Below are 17,275 nucleotides of genomic sequence, written 5' to 3' on the forward strand. Positions count from 1 at the left end.
TTAAAATAAAATATAATCACCGTGCTGTACATTATTTATCTTACACTCTAACTGGAAGTTTGTACCATTTGACCAGCTTCACCCATTTCACTCACAGACCCACTCCAAGCAATCTATTCACTGTATCTATGAATTTTTTGTTAGTTTGTTTTAGATTACACATAAAAGTGACATCACATAGTATTGGCCTTTCTTTGTCTAACATAATTCACTTAGCATAATGCCCTCAAGATCTATCCATGTTGTTGCAAATGGCAGGATTTCCTTTTATATGACTGGATAATATTCATATATATATATATGACGCTATATATATATCACATCCCCTTTATCCATTCAACAACATGGGCACTTAGGTTGCTCCCATGTCTTGGCTATATATATATATATATATATATATATACTGTAGCTGCTTCCATTTCTCTCTGACACCTATGAACCTATAGCTGTGAGGGTTTCTTATTCATTAGTCAGTCATCATGGCCAACACATACTTAGTTCTCACTTAACTTTCACCTTGACTGGAGCTTGACTAAGGTTTCAACCAACAGTCATCACTTTCCTGTGTCACTAACTGGTGACTTTCCCAATTTTCTTTATATAATACTACAGAATTTGAAAAATATAAACTGTGAGATTAAACCTATGAAAATAATGAAGGTCCCCACTCGGGGGCTTGGCCAGCCTGCAAACAGCCATCAGCCACTCACCCAGTCTGGCCACACCCTCATGAGGTGAGGGTCCCTGCTGGGGGGGTTGGCCAGCCTGCAAACAACCATCAGCCCTTCACCCAGATTGGACAGGCACCCCAGCAGTGGTCAGTGTGCTCCCACAGGGGGAGCTCTGCTCAGCCACAAGCCAGGCTGATGGCTGCCAGTACAGCGGTGGTGGTGGGAGCCTCTCCCACCTCCTCAGCAGCCTAAGGATGTCCGACTTCAGCTTAGGCCTGCTCCCCGCTGGCAAGTGGGCATCCCCCGAGGGCTGCCGGGCTGCCAGAGGGATGTCTGACTGCCAACTTAGGCCTAAGCCAGCAGGTGGTTATCCCCCTAAAAGACAAAGACCAGGTAGGCAGCAGAGAACATGTTATGAGGTCATGAACACAGAAAGTGCTGCTGGAAGGTCAATGCCTGCTAAGGACATAATGCAAGTAACCTTGCCTTCTGCCAGTGATAGTTCATCAAAGAGGCCAATTTAAAATAAGGCACTGCCTGCAGTAGGTAAAAGGAAGAAGCAAAGGTCTGATGAAGCTGCAGGCATTGGATGTCTGATGAGACTACAGGCATTGGGTAAATAAAGGACACACACTCCCTTCCTCTGGGATATGTTCATAGCTGAGAGATAGTGTAACTGGATAGCCAATGGGTCCAGGCTGCCTGTCACTACTTGAGCCAATTAAGCAGAGTCAGGGTTGGATCATATATGAGTGTTTATTCCAATAATGCTGGTAGTATGGGAGAACATCCACAAAAATCTGCTCTACTTGAAGAGAAGGACAAAGATTACATGGGAAAGTAAGAATTATAGATATGGGAAAGTAGGCAAGGTATAATGGTTGCAGGCAATGCAATCTGGGGGGGTCACAGAGGGCAGGTACTTCCAGTTTCCTCCAGGACCAGATTACAGGCAATAGGGGCTGGGGGCTGCAAAAGCCCGGCCCCTCTACTGAGGCCAGATTGTTAATCTAGGCAATTCTCAGGAAAGGAGGATGGACTGCATTCCAATGTTAGCTCCCATGTCCCAGGGCGTACAACTTTCAGCCAGATCAGAATGTCCTTTCTCTAAACAGAACAGAACAATCACAGGTAACAGAGCATGATTAATATTTCTTATAATTATAACCAGCCCCCATTATTGTATTTCTGCCCCTAACAGTAGATCCAGTCTTCTCTAAGGTTCCTATGTAGGGACAGTTTGAGGAGGACCCTCAGCTCTGAGTCCTGCACCATCCCAATTTGTGAGTGCAGGCCAGCAGTGCTCCCACCATGTTCTCTGCTCCTAGATTCATTGCAGAAATCTTGGCTTTCTTCCAGTGCTTTGGGGGATTGTGGCAAAGAACCTGATTCCTTTCCTCACATATTTTAGCAGAGGTTCAGTCACCAACACTAGAATACAACTTTCAGGTGATCACTCTCCAGCTTTTCTTTCAGACTCAGAGGAACTATGTGCTAGAGAAGATTCCTCATCTCAATGGCTTTCCTTCCCTAAAATGTGACCATAGATTTGAAATCGATGTCAACATAAGAAACATTTGGACTTGTGAAGACTTTTTTGTGAGTTTATTTGAGCCAAACTGTAGACAATTGCTGGGAAGCACACCTTCAGGGGGTTGAGATAATGTTCCAGAGAATGACAGTTTTGCCCCTTGTTTTATATTACAATAAAAAAAGGAGACATAAGTGGGTTACATGAAATCCATTGGTAATAGATTAGGGAGACAGGAGAAAGAAAAGTGGGGAAATATCTGGAAGTGGATGAAAAGTAAAATAATAAGCATATTTCTTTTATTTAGGTGGGTAAAGGTTAGTTAAGAATAAACAACTCAATAACAATCAGGTAATTTGCGGTCTTTACAGAATGGTGCTTGTGTTTTGAGGGGTCTGGAAAAAGGAAAATTACTTTGACATTCCAAAATATGTTATTGTAGATGCAAAAGACAATAGACAGGTTCAATTAAGGTAAATATTGACCTTTGTCAGGCAAGATGCTGGACTAGGACATGACTAGCTGCCATAAACTGCTTTTAGTTTAAAAGTTTTCATTTCAGACCATGTGGTTATTTTAGGCTTCTGAATGTGTAAGGCCACTATACAGTCCTCCCCTGAGGTTGTTAGGTTAGCATGTGGCCCCTTTTCATCCACACATCCCCCTTTTGGTCATAAATCAATCCAAAGGATGCATTGATGGTCAACATTTTGGTTGGATAATGGGGTCCCATGGTGCTAGAAAGGCTCATTCCTAGGAAGTAGCAGTGTTAGCATTTGTCCTGCTGAGCATGGTGGACTGCTGGGAATGGGGCAAGACCATAACGTTAGATGGCATTCATGGTTGAATTATTATCCTATCTAATAATAGATAAACATGGTAATTAACTGTACCTCCGACACGCTTCCCATTGGCTAATCAGGGCAATATCCAAATTAACTGCCAACCAAGATGGCGGCCGGCAGCCAGGCAGCTGAAGCAAACAGGAGGCTTGCTTGCTCCAGTGATGGAGGAAGCCAAGGTTCCCTGCCTGCCGCTGCCAGCCTCTTAGCTTGCACTCTAAGAAACAATGTTGCAAATATAGAAACTAAACAGGCTCCGGAAACCTGCTTTCAGCCAGCCGGGCTTCAGCCAGCAGGATTGCAACAGTGTTTCAATTATAGAGCCCAAAAAAACCCAGTACCTGCTTTCAGCAGCCGAGGTCTCAGAGTTGGAGCCGAGCCTCAGAACTAAAGCCGGCTCTCAGCTCCAGTGACAGCCATAGAAGGTAAATAAATCCCAGAATTTAAAAAAAGGAAAAAAGGAGAGGTTAGGAGCTTCAGTTGCCCACCAGCCTGAAAATGGCCCTCAGCCCCTCACCCAGACTGGCCAGGCACCCCAGTGGGGATCCCCACCCTGAAGCGGGTGTGACCAGCTGCAAACAGCCATCATCCCCTCATCCAGGCTGTCCAGGCACCCCATTGGGGACCCCCACCATGAAGCAACAAGATGGCAGCTAATTTGCATACTGAAGGTGGGCAGCAGCGGGCAAGGCTGTCCGCTGTCCAGGACCCAGATCTGTGACCCTGTCAGGTGGGGGGCAGTGCTTGAGGCTGTCCACAAGACCAAGACATGGATCTGTGACACTGTCAGGTGGGGGGCAGCGCTTGAGGCTGTCCACAGTCCCGGGACATGGATCCATGACCCTTCCCGGCGAGGCAGCAGCTTGCACCGGGGTGGACCGGCCGGGGTTGGGCAGGGCAGGACGCCTGGCTTCCACCCAGCCCCAGTCACTCTGGGCAGGTGAGCAGCACAGAGAGCCTCTGGACAGGGGAGATAGGCCGGCGGAGGGCAGCCTGTACTCCCCACATGGCGGTGGTTACAGCTGTGAGTGCGCCAAGTGGAGCCTGCAGGCTGAGCTGAAGTAGTGCCTGCAGGCCATCAGCGCCCAGGAGTGGCTGCGCAAGATCCACCTCCTGGCCCAGAAGGAGCAGGATCGCAGGGACAGGCACCGTGGCGGGCCAGGCTGACGTCCTCCTGGCCGCACCACGGAGGTTTGCGGATCTGCAAAGCTAGAGGCCTCCAGTGTGCACATTCCCTCCTGGCATGCGAACATCCCCCAGCTCACTGTCACCTTCCCATGCCTGCAACAGTTGCAAACCAAGGCATGCACAAGTTCCCCCCGTCTCTCCACCACACTTCCATCAACCCAGCAATGCCTAACACCCCACAGGATGTGCACACATCCCCTCTGATGCGCTCACGTCCTTTGGAGAGTGTCTGGGTGTCTGGGTGCTGAGGGTGGGCGCCTGTGAGATGACAGTGAGAGGGCGGAGTGGTGATGCCCTGTTCGCACGGAGGCCAGTGCAGCTAGAGCATTAACCTCTAGCGGGTTAATGCAGGTGCTGAGGCAGGAGCAGATGCAGACAGACACACCTGGTGGGCACGGGCGGCCCTCGCTGAGGTGCCTTCGGTCAGCGTTCAAGATCAAGAACCCAGAGGCGGAGAGGAATTCCGTCCTCTCAGTGAAACAGTGGGATAGTCGGGGCGACTGTAGAGGAGGAATGTGCACTTTGGGTGCCAGCACCCATGAGCGAAGGGTGCCCTGAGCCACCACCACCCCAGTGCACGAATTTCATGCACCGGGGTACAAGTTTAAAATAAAAAGGCAATGAAAGGAAAGAAAGGAAATAGAGGAAGGAAGGAAGGAAGGAAGGAAGGAAGGAAGGAAGGAAGGAAGGAAGGAAGGAATGGGGTTTAACCATATGCCAAATGATGACATTTACATTGCCTTCCGTTTCTCGAGAAAGAAAGAAAGAAAGAAAGAAAGAAAGAAAGAAAGAAAGAAAGAAAGAAAGAAAGAAAGGAAGGAAGGAAGGAAGAGAGGAAGAAAGAAAAGTCAGGTGAATCGGAGGCAGTCAGAACCTATGTGACCTTGTTAACAAAATATTCTGGATCATATCTAATTTTTCAACTATCATAATCCGAGTCTTATTGCTGCTTATCTTAAGTTTTGTTTTTCTGCATATAGTATAACATTTACATACCAGGAACAAAAGCATCAGTATTAAACCAGTAACACTGATTAGGAACAAAAATGTCTAATTTTCTAGACAAAGAAGGGTCTGAGGGGAACAAGCATCCCATTCAATTGAAAAACCCATTACATGTGTTATTATTATTTTTTATTAAGCTAGTTATATGTTTTCCTTCTTCATACACTGTCACTTGTACCTTGTGATATGTTGAACCAGGTAAATGAAGATTTTCTACTCTTTAATTATACAGAAGCTCTAATTTTTCTCCTAGCCAGTTAATTTCAATAGAAATGACTTCATGGGAGGATTAATTTCAATTTCCCAATACTTTGGATTTTCAGTATCAATATCATAGATTTTATTAACCTTAGGCAAAGTTTTTCTGCATATAATTTCATATTATTTTCACTATGAAACCATAAGGAGGATAATAACAATATAAAAATTATTTTATGGAAGGCAGATTAAAAATGGCAGTGGAGTAAATGGATGCTGCATGGACATGCTCCCAGAACCAAACTGGAATTACAACTAAAATACAGAAAAACTTCCTGAATAATCAATAGAAGACTCACTGAAGAGAACCCTGATAACAGAGGGCCTAAAGTGAAGACCACATAGAGCAGTGGTTCTCGACCCTCTGGTCCTTTAAATACAGTTTCTCATGTTGTGACACAACCATAAAATTCTTTTCGTTGCTACTTCATAACTGTAATGTTGCTACTGTTATGAATCGTAATGTAAATATCTGATATGCAAGATGGTCTTAGGCGACCCCTGTGAAGGGGTGGTTGGACCGCCAAAGGGGTCGCAACCCACAGGTTGAGAACCGCTGACATAGAGACTGGTAGGAAGGGTGGAGGTGCAAAAGGGCTGGCCGGGCTCCCACAAATAGCAACTGAAGTTCTAGAGAGATATTTCAGCTGTGGGGGGGGGGTTCCCACTGAGAAATCTGAGGTATAATCCCCAAGCTGGGCCCCCCAGCAAAGAGCATAACTGAGAAGGGTACCCACAAACTATCTGGCTATGAAAAGCAGCAGGGTTGCAGTTTGCCAGAAAGAGATGGCTAGAAATTTAGGCATCCTCTTAAAGGGCCAACACACAAAATTCCCTGTAGTGCCACCCACCTTGTGCTCTGGCAGAGGGAGGGTAGGGTGGACTGGAGCTGTGTGAGCAAAAGCCAGGATCAGAGGTTCTGAGGTTAGAGCTCAGAAGGCAAAACTCCAGTTTCCTGTGCTGAGTCATTCCCTCATGCTGGGAAGGCCATCCTTCTCACCCAGGATGTACAGGCAACCTTGCCTGGGGGGAAGACAGCTGGTTCACCCTATTGGAAAACACCTTGCCCATAGTGTGGAGTTGCTCAGGCCCATTAAGAGACTGACAATAACAATTTCCAGGCAGAAGCAATTGCCCCACCCTGCTGGAAAAAAACTCTTGCCACACCTGTGGACAATTGCCTGAGGGCAATTCAAGACAAAATCTTATCAGTCTGTAGACAGAGGTGGTCTTGGGAAGCTTTGAATTTTGCCTGATCTAATTAATCTGAAACCACTTTGACACTGTCTTGCACTAGAGATTGAGAGGCATAGCAGGTATACCTAATACACAGTCACAAACCCAAACAGGCAGCCAAAATGAAGGGACAAAGAACCCCCAAATGAAAGAACAAGAGAATTCTCCAGAATAAGAGATAAATGAAATGGAGATAAGGAATTTATCTGATACAGAGTTAAGAATAATGATAGTAAAGATGCTCAACATCATGAGAAAAGATATAGTAACTACGAAAACAGAAATAAAGAATTACATAGCACAAATAAAGAACACATTGGAAGGAATACACAGCAGGTTAGGGGAATCTTAGGATCACATCAGTGAATTAAAAGAAAGGATTGAAAAAAATCACTCAATCAGAGAACCAAAAAGAAAAAACAATTAAAAAACAGGACAGCTTAAGGGAGCTGTGGGACAATGTGAAGTGTAGCAATATAACAATATTCAGATAGCAGGTATGTCAGAAGAGGCAGAAAGGGTGAAATTGATAGAGAATGAGTTTGAAGAAATAATGGCAGAAAACTTCCCTGACCTGATAAAGGAAAAAATTACAGAAGTCCAGGATGCACAGAGAACCCCAAGCAAGAAGAACCCAAGCAGGCCCATACCCAGACACATCCTAATTAAAATGACAAAAATTAAAGACAAAGAGAGAATGTTAAAGGCAGCAAGAGAAAAGCTAACTGTTACCTATAAAGGAGCTCCAATAAGGCTGACATCTGATTTCTCATCAGAAACTCCACAGGCCAAAAAGGAATGGCCTGAAGTACTCAAGGTAATGGAAAGCAAGGATCTGAGACCAAGATTACTATATCCAGCAAGGCTATGATTCAAAATAGACGGTCAAATAAAGAGCTTCCCAGACACATAAAAAGGCTAACGGAGCACATCACCACCAAGCCAGCACTACAAGAAATGCTAAAGGGACTGCTGTAATGAAAAGAAGAAATAGAGAAACCTAGACATACAGAATTAAAATGGCAATAAATAATACCTATCAATAATAACCTTAAATGCCCTACCTGGTTTGGCTTTAGAATATCCTGGGAATTTTATAATTGTCCATTGTTTTGGTTATTGTATGGTATTTTAAAATTCTGTAACCAGTTTTCCATTTTTTATGGACTGTCCTGAGAAGTTAAGAAGCCTTGCTGTTTGCATAATATTCCAAAGTCATAAGCTACACCAAATGCATAGTGGCTATTAGTGTGAATATTGACTATTTGATTTTTGGCCAGTCGACAAGTTGAATTAGAGCAACTTGTTTAGCTTGTTGGGCAGATCTGATTTCAGGCAGATAAGAACATTCAGTTATGTCTACCATGGAAGTTAATGCTTATCCAGCTTGGTAATGTTCCTATTTATTTTTCAGATAAGGTTAATCTGTGAACTAAATTAAGTCAGTATTATCAATAGGAGTTTCCTGAAAATCATTCCTTCCTACGATGAAGAAGTGGTCAGTAAACTAAATACAATTCTAGGTGTCTTTTTTTTTTTTTTGTAAAGAGGATAACAAAATTTTGTAGGGTTAAGGCAATTAAAATAATTGCCTGAGTTAAAATAATATTATGTGTAGAAAGTAGGAGCATTTTATGAGAAGTCAATCGACTGGCAGAGAAGTGTTGAGTGTGATAAGAATTCAGTTAAGATTCAACAGAATGAGGAACATAGTTAATGGAGAGCCTATGAAAACATCTTCGGTCTGTTTATGTAATATAGCTGTAGTAGAGATCACCCTTTTACAGGGATGGAGCCTTTTTCTCCTGAATGTGGTTGCTAACTATAATATCCCATAGACCTATGATGATCTCCATGTTTCTGAATTAGAACTCCTAAAGCATTTCCTTTACTTTCATGTGTGAAAAGGAAGGAGGGAAGTTTACAATTTGGATGTCCCAGAGCAGGAGTTTTAGACAACACTTCCTTTAGAAGCTCTACAGCTTGTTTCCCTTCGGTGTTGTATTTAATTTGATTAGGTTGATTTGATTTTATATATACTTTTTATTAACTTTAAGGAGGAAGGGAGAGGGAGAGAGAAATAGAAACATCAATGATGAGAAACAATCATTGATTGGCTGCTTCCTGCAGGCCCCTACAGGAGATCAAGCCTGAAACCTAGACATGTGCCCTGACCTGGAATGGAACAATGATCTCCTGGTTCCTAGGTTGATCCTCAGGGAACCCTCAGGGGATGTCTGACTGCCGATTTTGGCCCGATACCCATAGGCCAGGCTGAGGAACCCCACCTGCCAGAGAGACCTTGCTCACTCTGCAGATGCCCTTCGAGCCCTGGCACTGCCCCAGGTGCAGCCGGCTGGGGAGGGACCATGGGAGGTTGGTTCCGGGGCATATCTGGCCAGTCTTGCCCAGTCCTGCCCCGCTGGCCATCTTCTAATTAATTTCCTTTCAATGTGCACAAATCCATGCACCAGGCCTCTAGTTATTTATATTAGTTTTTAATAATTGAAAGAAATAGGTTGGACTTTTGGTTTATCCCTGGGGCATTACAGTCCAAGTAAGTTGTCAATTTTCCCAGGTGAAGACAAAGAGATATTGACTATCTTTTTCTACTAGAATTCTGAAGAAGACACTACATAAATCTATTATTGAAAAAAAATGTCGGTCTATAGGAATGGCTGATAAAAAAGTATGTGGATATTGAGCCACAGGTTGTGTGGGTATTTTACTTTAGCTCTGAGATTCTGTATAAATTTTTATTCTTTGCAATTTTTTTATTGGAAGTTAGGAGAATTACAGGGGCTTGTATATGAAATTATAAGTCCTCTTGTTAAGTAATCTTACATAATAGGATTAATTACAGCTAGTGTATTAAATTATATTGGTGAGTATTAGGCAGAGGCAAAGTATTGTCAATAATTATTTTAATAGAAGTGGCTGACTTGATTTTGTCAATATCTGTACTGGAAAGGGCCCAAAAGAGGTACTGGAATATCCTGTAACAAATGTTTAGTTTCAAGATTATTTTCCTCTGGTAGAAGTTTCTTTAAAATTCAGTTGATTTAGCATTTGATTCATATGGTTCTAAATACATTCCACTCTTCTAGGAAAAGGATATGTGGGTTTTAAGAAAATCTCTCCAGCCCTAGCCAACTTGGCTCAGTGGATAGAGCATCAGCCTGCGGACTGAGGGGTCCCGGATTCAATTCCAGCCAAGGGCACATGCCTGGGTTGCAGGCTTGATCCCCAGGAGGGGGCGTGCAGGAGGCAGCCGATCAATGATTCTCTCTCATCATCGATGTTTCCATCTCTCTCTCCTTCTCCCTTCCTCTCTGAAATCAATAAAGAAATGTATTAAAAAAAAAAAAAGAAGAAAGAAAATCTCTCCATATCAGGTGAATCGGGGCCCATTGGCCCAGTGAAAATATGTGTTGCCCCATAACATTCCTTAGTTGAAAGGTGACAGGTTTTGGTTTTAAAATTGTCATTGTTTGGATATCCCTGGCATTTGTACAGAAGCTTTACTCTGAGTGAGAGGGAAACTTAGTTGGGTAGCGTTAAGATTAGATAAAGTAGCCCCAGTATCTACAAGGGCCTTACTAACTTCCCCTTTTATGATAATTTCAATTTCTTCTAAAGTATTAGCAAGGAGAAATCCTATGAGCAGCCATATGTTTGTTTGTTTGTTTTTTCTTTGTAAATCCCATTTCAGCATTCTGCAATTTTTTTTATGGTGACCTGGCTTTCCACAGTAAAAACAGACTCCTTTCTCCCTTGTCTAATAAACCTCTGAGTAGATTTGATTTGGTTGTTTAATTGTTGGAGGTGTAAGTTCATAATTTTGTCAGTTTTATTTTATTTTTTTCTCTTTTGAATAATTTTGATAGTTGATTGGCCAGAATAGACAATTCATTAGCATGGAGGTCTGTCAGTTCAATTTGTGTTATTTGATCAAAGTTACAAGCACTTCATCTAGTCCTTTCATAAATGCCAAATTCAGTAAGGGATCATTTTGATGATCTTTAAAAACTACTGGAGACAGACTTGAGTATTGTTTGAAAGTTTTTTCAAAATGTTCAAAGAAATCAAACACTGGTTTGTCAGGCTTTCTTTTACTTTGCTGGATCTGGGTCCAGTCTATTTTCAGAGGAAAAATCTCATATATGGCTTGATGAAGCTGGTGAGCTCATTCTCTGCATTTTTCCCTGTGTGTCGCTCTCAGTTTAAAAAAATCCTCTACAGGAGTATGCCAGCTCACCTTACTCTGTTGCCTTGCTCTCAGAAACCAATAGGTATATTAACTGGAATAGGCCAGAATAGCCAGGATCGTATGTTCTAGCAGTTCCATCAAATTCCTTTGCAAACCCACCAGCGTCCTGACTGGAGCGGGCCAGGGAAATCTTTAGTTAGATTTCTTAATTCTGTTCTAGTCCAGGAAGATATACAGTTGCTGGGTCCCCTCTACACGAGACAGGCTTTTCTCTGAAAGGAGCTGCTAGAATTCCTGCTTTATCTTTCTCTGAATTTGTATTCTGGTTTTTCCCTAGGTCAGTAGGGAGTGGAAGTGGAGGAGATGTAGAAGGAGAAGGAAGAAGGGAGGTTGAGGGCAAGTCTGCACAAGGCAGCTTAGAAAACAAAGGGTAGAGTGGAGAAGCTGTAGAAGGAGGAGAAATGGGATCTTGGCATTTATTGGCTTCAGAAACCTTCTTTAGTTAAGAGTCTCTAAAGTTTTTTATTAACTTCCTTCAAGGAAGATATTTTATCTGAGCCTCTCCTAGAAGCTTCTCACTTCCAATCAAGATAAGCTTCCCATTCATCTTATTTTAGAGCCATTTTTTTCTAATTGAGTGTGCAGGGAAAAAATCAGTTTGGAGCTGTCAAAATTCCCCACTTTGGCCCTTTCAAGTTGATACCATTTTTAGTTAAAATTTTTCAATTTCTGTAGATACTTGCAAGTTGAGATTCCATATGAATCGTATATGTTTCTCGGGGGCATATTAATGAGGGGTTGGGATTCTTTGGGTTTATTGACTTTAGAGCAGCAGTTCTCAACCTGTGGGTCGCGACCCCTTTGGAGGTCGAATGACCCTTTCACAGGGGGCGCCTAAGACCATCGGAAAACACATATATAATTACATATTGTTTTTGTGATTAACCACTATGCTTTCATTATGTTCGATTTGTAACAATGAAAATACATCCTGCATATCAGATATTTACATTATGATTCATAACAGTAACAAAATTACAGTTATGAAGTAGCAACGAAAATAATTTTATGGTTGGGGGTCACCACAACATGAGGAACTAAAGGGTCGTGGCATTAGGAAGGTTGAGAGCCACTGCTTTAGAGGCACAATTTTCCATTTTAATTTCAGTCTTTCTCTTGATATCTATAAAGTTTGAGAAAAATTTCTGGGGATGCTATGTAGTGGGTCAAAGTGTGCTGCTTATGGGTTGAGTTTCATGAGGCTCTCACCCCTCAAGCCGTATTCAACCCTCGTAAGTGTCTCAGTTTCTCTCCCGGCTGTCTCAAACAACCAGAAGGGCTCGGGCGCCAGGAGACCAACCCTTATGGGCACTTCTCCAGGGAAGCCTGTCAGTTTAATTACATTTGAGTTGGAATTTCCCTATGGAGCGGCTGCAGGTGGTAAGGAATGACTTTTGATACTTCCACAAGTATTTTTAGTCACCTAAGAAAACCAGAGATTTGGGCTGGAGGGAGGGTGTGCCCCTTATATTTGGAGTTGAACAAATTCAGCTCTCATTTCTATAGCAAAGGTTGTTTTTTTTGTTTTGTTTTTGTTTGCTCAGACTCTCAGAAAGCAGTTCCAATTGAAAAGGGCCACCCATTCCAACTTCTGTCCTTTAGTGCCATCTCAAGGGATTTTCTAACAATAGTTTAGTCAGTCCTTCTACCACCAGCAGGGGAAGATCCTGGGTTCAGGAGACAATTTACCTGATGCAGCCTGTGGGAAGCTGGCAGGGCTCCATGGGCCCCTTGCTGCATCCTAGCACAATGTTCCTGGGTGAGCTTTCTGGAATCCTGCCAACTATGTCAAGTAAATGTCGATGTAGGAAATATTCACACCTGTGAAGAATTTTTGTGAGTTTTTTTGAGCCAAACTGTTGACAATTGCGGGGAAACAAAGTCTCAAGGGACTGAGAAAATGCCCCAGAGAATGGCAGCTTTGCCCCTTATTTTATACATTACAATCAAAAGAGGAGACATAAAGGGGTTAAATAAAATCCACTGGTTATAGATTAGGGAGGTGGGAGGCAGCAAAGCAGGGAAAACTCACTAAATATGTAAAGCTAAAAATAAATATAATACATAGATATAGTAAAGCACTGATAATTTCTGATCATAAGATTTTAAAAATAGCTAACTGATAAATAAATAACTGATAGAGGGCAGCTGACTCTGGGCAGCCTTGTTCTGAGGCCCAGGTCATTGCTGACGGAAGCTAGATAAATTCGCATGAGAAGTTTAAGAAAAGTGCTCCCTCCAATGCCAGAACTTAACAGTTATTAAGACGCTATTTCAGCCAGTCTGTGGCTTGTGCCATAGCACATGCAACAAGCCCCACCAGTTTTTGCTTCCCTGGTGTTGGAGGTGCTCTGGGAAACAGGGGCTGACACTGGGACTTGCAATGCAGAGCAGTGGCCTTGGAGACCCAGAGGCTGCCTTCTTGGCCAAGCTCCATGCTCAGAGAGTGGGATCCCCTTGATAATGCACTGTATTCTGCACAAAGGTAAGAGGTTTAATTTGGAAATGCAGGCGTGGGCATCACAGAACAAAAGCCAAAAGGGACATGAGATACACATTTTTACATCTGCTTGGGGAAGGGTGGTCAGAACATTTCATTCTATTTATACAAAGGCAAGCAGTTCAAGCACCTAGAGGTACCCATCCACTCTGAGATACTGAGCCTCAGTCCCTTATCAAGAAGTAACTGTTCACCAAAACCCAGGGACAGAGGAGCAAGGGCTGAGGGAGGGGTTCTATCACCCTGTCACTCCTGCTCCTTCCTCTCCCCCACCCCAAACCCACTCTGTAATACACATACTTTCTCTCTCTTTCCTAGGGGCCATTGCCACTTCCAAAGTCAATGTAAGATCTTCAGAAGAATTGTGGGAAGTTCTTGTCCTGTGAGTTATCTAAGTAACATGATGGGCAAAGTCTTTTAGATCATTTACTGGGTGATTCTTGGATAACTTGATGTTTGCTCATCAGCTGTAATAACTTTATTACATGGACTATCTAGCATTCATAAAATGATAACAGTGACGCACAAACGGGTAGTATGATTAATTATTTTGTTTATTCCACAAACGTTTATTGAGCACCTACTATAGTCCAGAAGCTACACTAAGGTCTGGTGGTATGGTGATAGAAGACATGGTCTCTGGCCTCGACATACCAGATAGATATAGTGATATTATAGAAAATATGTATATTGGTCTCTGCCTCCTGCTCCCAACACAGAGCTCCTGAAACCCTCGGGAGTTCCTGGGTGGTAAAAGCACTGGGAGCAGTTTTTGTTCTAATATTTGGTCTTTGACCAAAGGTCCTGACACATGGCTCCTGACACCCCTGTCATTTCCTGGCCGAGAGCAGTGTCTTTTGTTCTCATGAAGAAACTCCAGATGGGCTCTTGGATAAAAGCTGTTCACCAGACTGACAAAGCTGTCATTAGAAGCTTGGAGTTCTCAGCCTCACCCAGGGACAAGGGTTGAAAATGGAGTTAATCATTAGCCATGATGAAGCTCCACCAAAAAGACCTTAGGATGGTTCTTAGGAAGCTTCTAGGTTTGCAAACATCCATACCTGGAGGGTGATGCACCCCAATCCATGGGCATACAAGCTCCTGTGCTGGGAACCCTAACAGAGCTCACCCTATGTATCTCTTCATTTGGCCATTTGTCTGTATCCTTTATCAGATCCTTTAATATACCAGTAAATGTAAGTAGGTGTTTCCCTGAGTTCTGTTAACTGATTGAGAAAATTAATCAGACCTGGGGAAGAAGAAGGGTCATTGAAACCTGCAATTTGTAGCAAAATCAGACAGAAGTTGTGGGTAACCTTGCAGCCTACTACTGGCAACTGGCATCTGAAGGGGGTCAATCGGTGTGACAACCTGAAACCTGTGGAATCTGACTCTATCTCCAGGTTGGATTGCTGAGTTGAGTTAAGTTGTAGGACAGCCAGCTGGTGTGTTGGAGAACAACCCACACATTTGATGACCAGAAGGGTCAGAGCGAAGTGTTGTGTCAGAGCGAAAAACAAGAATGAGCTAAGCAGGTGACACCCAGGAGGAAGGATTCTAAACTCAGTGACAGGAACACTTACAAAAGTATGCATGTTTGAGGAAACAAATAACTTACTATCACGATATCACTCAACCCGAGGCAGTTCAGGCTGATGTGGAGAGACTGTTCCAGGGCGTGGCTGCTGTCAGACCCGCAGGCAAACTGGACCAGGGACTGAACAGAGACTGTAATCAATGACGGTTCTGACATAAACTAGCACCCCTCCCCTGCTGCCTGCTGCCTGCTGGTTCCTGGGACAGGCCTTTGTCCTGACCTGGTCCAGCATGTGATCTCCCATACCTGGTAGCTTTCACATGCTAGTGCCCATGACTATCCCCCCCTTTATCCTATATGATTCTTTGCTCCTGCCAAGCTGTGTGGAATCCATTCTGAATTGAAGCCACCTACGATGTATTTAAGGAGCTGTGTCCATTAATAAACTATACAAATTACCGGACTGGAGTGGTAGCCTCGTTCGTCTATCTTTCCCTGCCCTCTGCTTACAGAGCTAGATTTTCAGTCCTGGATTCTTCACTGGGTCTGTGTGTATCAACAACTGGACATCTATGAGGAGCCCAATATGCGATGACAATAAATTTCTACTTTATCTCACAGGCTACGGAGAGCTTCTGAAAAATTCTGAGCTGTGTGGTCACATAAACAGAATCATGTACTGGAAAGATTGCTCTGCAGCAATGTAGACAAATAGGATGAGGACAGGACAGGAGTACCAGTGCTGCAATATTTCCAATGAAAGACACCACGTGATGAACTGGAGGCACAGAAGGAAGAGCTGCTTGAGAACAATGCAGGACAGGCCCAGGGGATTGTAGGTAGGAAGGAGAAATCCGGCATAACTTTCAGGTTACTGACTTGGACCATCGGGAGAATGGCTGACAAGCAAGATTGGAGAAACAGAAGGCAAGTGAATTTGGAAGAGAAAATGAATTTCGTTTTTGATGTGGTAAGGTTGGGGTTCCATGGAAGTTCAGGTCTAGGCACCAATGTCATTGTGGGATTCATCAGCCAATTGAAGTCAGGTAGCTGAAGTCAGGTGTAGGGGAGGCTTGCCAGGGAGAGGAGGGGACCCCTAGGAATGCTAGTACATAAGGGAGAATGGCATTTCCTTGTCTTTTACTGGCACATTTCTAAAGACCCAGCGAAAGACACAGAGAGGCTGGATAGGCCAGAAAAGCACAAGAAGAATCAGGGAGTTATTAACAAAAGCACAAAAAGAGTTTTAAAGAAAGAGCTGCTACAATAATCAAAACAGTATGGTATTAGCAGAAAAATAGACACACAGACCAATGGAACAGAACTGAGAGAGCAAAAGTAAACCCTCATGTGTATGGGCAACTAATTTTAGGCAAAGAAGCCAAAAACACAATGGAGAAAGGAAAGCCTTGTCAATAGTGTCGGAAAATTTGGAAAGACACATGCAAAAGAATGAAACTAGACTGCTATTTGACACCAAAGACAAAAATTAACTCCAAATAGAGTCAAGAAAAAGGAACCCTCATACATTGCTGTGGGAATGTAAACTGGTACATTCACTATGGAAAACAGTATGGCAGTTCCTCAAAAATAAGAAAACATAAATACCAAACTTATGGACCTTGGTCTCAGAAAGTCTTTTGTGAACTTGACCCCAAAGGCCAGGGAAATAAAAGCAAAAGTAAATAAATGAGACATCAAATGAAAAAGCTTCTGCTCAGAAAAACAAAAAACAAAACACAAAACAAAAAGGCAACCAACCAAATGAGAGAAGATATTTGCAAATAATACTTTCGACAAGGGCTAATACCCAAAATATATAAATAACTCATAAAACTCAACAACAACAAACACCTAACAATCCAATTTTTAAAAAGGGATAGGAACCTGAACAGACACCTTTCCCATATACAAATGGACAACAAGTACATGAAAATAGGCTCCACTTCACTAGTTCTTAGGGAAATGCATATAAAAACCACAATGAGACACCACCTCACACCTGTTAGAATGGCTATTATCAATAAGACAAGAGAGTTCTTACCATTTGCAACAGCACAGATGGACCTGGAGAACATTATGCTAAGTGAAATAAGCCAGTCAGAGAAAGATAAATATCACATGCTCTCACTCATTTATGGAATATAATGAACAACATAAACTGATGAACAAAAAGAGACCCAGAGACATAGAAGCATCAAACAGATTGTATAACCTATGAGGGGGGCAGAGGGGGG

General features: G+C 43.0%; 2 long non-coding RNA genes across 2 annotated transcripts; one reads left to right on the forward strand and one right to left on the reverse strand.

Moving 5' to 3' along the window:
- Positions 1 to 12,829: 12,829 nt before the first annotated feature.
- LOC107183516 lies at positions 12,830 to 15,270 on the reverse strand. The gene is made up of 2 exons (XR_001514305.1): positions 15,120 to 15,270; positions 12,830 to 13,476 (listed from the first exon to the last, which is right to left on the reverse strand). It is a non-coding gene; the product is annotated as an uncharacterized LOC107183516 (long non-coding RNA).
- On the forward strand, positions 13,491 to 15,498 carry LOC107183517. Its single transcript, XR_001514306.1, has 2 exons — positions 13,491 to 13,883; positions 14,303 to 15,498. It is a non-coding gene; the product is annotated as an uncharacterized LOC107183517 (long non-coding RNA).
- The last annotated feature ends 1,777 nt before the right edge of the window (positions 15,499 to 17,275 follow it).

The sequence above is a fragment of the Myotis davidii genome, unplaced genomic scaffold (genome assembly GCF_000327345.1).
Source record: "Myotis davidii unplaced genomic scaffold, ASM32734v1 scaffold540, whole genome shotgun sequence".
Classification (NCBI taxonomy): domain Eukaryota; kingdom Metazoa; phylum Chordata; class Mammalia; order Chiroptera; family Vespertilionidae; genus Myotis; species Myotis davidii.